The following is a 2500-nucleotide window of genomic DNA, read 5'->3' as shown; positions in this document are numbered from 1 at the left end:
TAGGCGCCCAGGCGCCAAAAGAGGCGCCAGGCGAAAAGGCGCCAGGGCGCCCAGGCGGAAAAGAGGCGCCCAGGCGGAATGGCGCCAGGGCGCCCAGGCGGAAAAGAGGCGCCCAGGCGAAAAAGAGGCGCCCAGGCGGAAAGGCGCCAGGGCGCCCAGGCGGAAAAGAGGCGCCCTGGCGTAGGCGCCCATGCGCCAAAAGAGGCACCCAGGCGAAAAGGCGCCAGGGCGCCCAGGCGGAAAAGAGGCGCCCAGGCGGAATGGCGCCAGGGCACCCAGGCGGAAAAGAGGCGCCCAGGCGGAAAAGAGGCGCCCTGGCGTAGGCGCCCAGGCGCCAAAAGAGGCGCCAGGCGAAAAGGCGCCAGGGCGCCCAGGCGGAAAAGAGGCGCCCAGGCGAAAAAGAGGCGCCCTGGCGGAAAAGAGGCGCCCTGGCGTAGGCGCCCAGGCGCCAAAAGAGGCACCCAGGCGAAAAGGCGCCAGGGCGCCCAGGCGGAAAAGAGGCGCCCAGGCGGAATGGCGCCAGGGCACCCAGGCGGAAAAGAGGCGCCCAGGCGAAAAAGAGGCGCCCAGGCGGAAAAGAGGCGCCCTGGCGTAGGCGCCCAGGCGCCAAAAGAGGCGCCCAGGCGAAAAGGCGCCAGGGCGCCCAGGCGAAGAGGCGCCAGGGCGCCCAGGTGGGAAAGAGGCGCCCAGGCGAAAAGGCGCCAGGGCGCCCAGGCAGAAAAGAGGCGCCCAGGCGAAAAAGAGGCGCCCAGGCAGAAAGGCGCCATGGCGCCCAGGCGGAAAAGAGGCGCCCTGGCCAGGCGGAAAAGAGGTGCCCAGGCGAAAAAGAGTCGCCCAGGCCGAAAGGCGCCATGGCGCCCAGGCGGAAAAGAGGCGCCCACGCGAAAAGGCGCCAGGGCGCCAAGGCGGAAAACAGGCGCCCAGGCGGAAAGGTGCCAGGGCGCCCAGGCGGAAAAGAGGCGCCCAGGCGCGTGGGGGGCAAGGCGCCAGGCGCCAGGCACGCGCGGAGGCAAGGCGCCAGGCGCAAGGCGCCACGCGCGCGCGCGCGTGGGGGGCGAGGCGCCAGGCGCCAGGCGCCGGGCGCGCGTGGGGGGCAAGGCGCCAGGCGCCGGGCGCGCGCGTGGGGGGCGAGGCGCCAGGCGCCAGGCGCCGGGCGCGCGTGGGGGGCAAGGCGCCAGGCGCCGGGCGCGCGCGCGTGGGGCGCCAGGCGCCTGGCGGGCGGGCGCCCCCAGGAAGGGGTGCTGGCGCGCGATGGGGTTGCGCCCGTACGGACCGTGTGACAGTACAGACACTTTGGCGAAACCTCCTGCCCGAAGCGATTTTAGGCGTTCGGCTAGGTAGGTGACCCGGTTTTTTTCGCGTTTCTCGGCCGCTAGCCCCTTTTTTCGCGTTTTCGTGCGCGCGCCCCTCTTGACCTCGCACGCGCGCCGCGCGTCGCGTCCTTGTCCTTGTCCGCGTCCGCGTTCGCGCGTGTCGGCGATCACGGGCCCCGTGCATGGCTCGTCTCTGTGGACCATCGCCCCGCTCTTGTCCCTCTTTCGTGTTTGTGTGGCGCCCCGCCCCGTGCACCATTGCCGGCTGGCAGCAAGGTGCCTAGCCCCCCTTGCCGCCAGGCCTGTCCACCCCAAGGTGCTAAAGCCGCCAGGCACCTGTGCCGCCGAACCGTGCGTCCGTAAGCCGCTGCACGTGCGGCGGCCGGCCATGCCCGTGCTATTGACCCTGTGTGACAGTACAGACACTTTGGCGAAACCTCCTGGCCGACGGGGTTTTTGCGCCCACCTAGGTAGGGCGACCCCTTTTTTTTCGTGTCGCCTGTCCGTGTGTCCCTTTTTCGCCTTTTTCGGGTTCGTGTTTTCGTGTGCCGCCAAAAGCAAGCCCTGCGCTCGTCCCGTCCCGCTTGACCCGTGCATCCGCCGGTGCTGGCCTGCAAAATGCCTGTGAGCGACGCACGTGACCAGCAGCCCAGGCGAGTGTGCACGGGTGGCAGGCGAAACGGGCGTGCGTGTCGCCAGTGTGTATGTCCCTTTTTCGCCTTTTTCGGGTTCGTGTTTTCGTGTGCCGCCAAAAGCAAGCCCTGCGCTCGTCCCGTCCCGCTTGACCCGTGCATCCGCCGGTGCTGGCCTGCAAAATGCCTATGAGCGACGCATGTGACCAGCAGCCCAGGCGAGTGTGCATGGGTGGCAGGCGAAACGGGCGCGCGTGTCGCCAGTGCGTATGTCCCTTTTTCGGGTTCGTGTTTTCGTGTGCCACCAAAAGCAAGCCTTGCGCTCGTCCCGTCCCGCTTGACCCGTGCATCCGCCGGTGCTGGCCTGCAAAATGCCTGTGAGCGACGCATGTGACCAGCTGCCCAGGCGAGTGTGCACGGGTGGCAGGCGAAACGGGCGTGTCGCCAGTGCGTATGTCCCTTTTTTGCCTTTTTCGGGTTCGTGTTTTTGTGTGCCGGCAAAAGTTAGCCCTGCGCTCGTCCCGTCCCGCTTGACCCGTGCATCCGCCGGTGCTG

The sequence above is a fragment of the Aristolochia californica genome, unplaced genomic scaffold (assembly GCF_029961685.1).
Source record: "Aristolochia californica isolate CCGP_79_NKW_82.1479 unplaced genomic scaffold, dmAriCali1.0.hap1 SCAF_17, whole genome shotgun sequence".
In the NCBI taxonomy this organism is placed as follows: Eukaryota; Viridiplantae; Streptophyta; class Magnoliopsida; order Piperales; family Aristolochiaceae; genus Aristolochia; species Aristolochia californica.
This window is presented reverse-complemented; position numbering follows the sequence as displayed.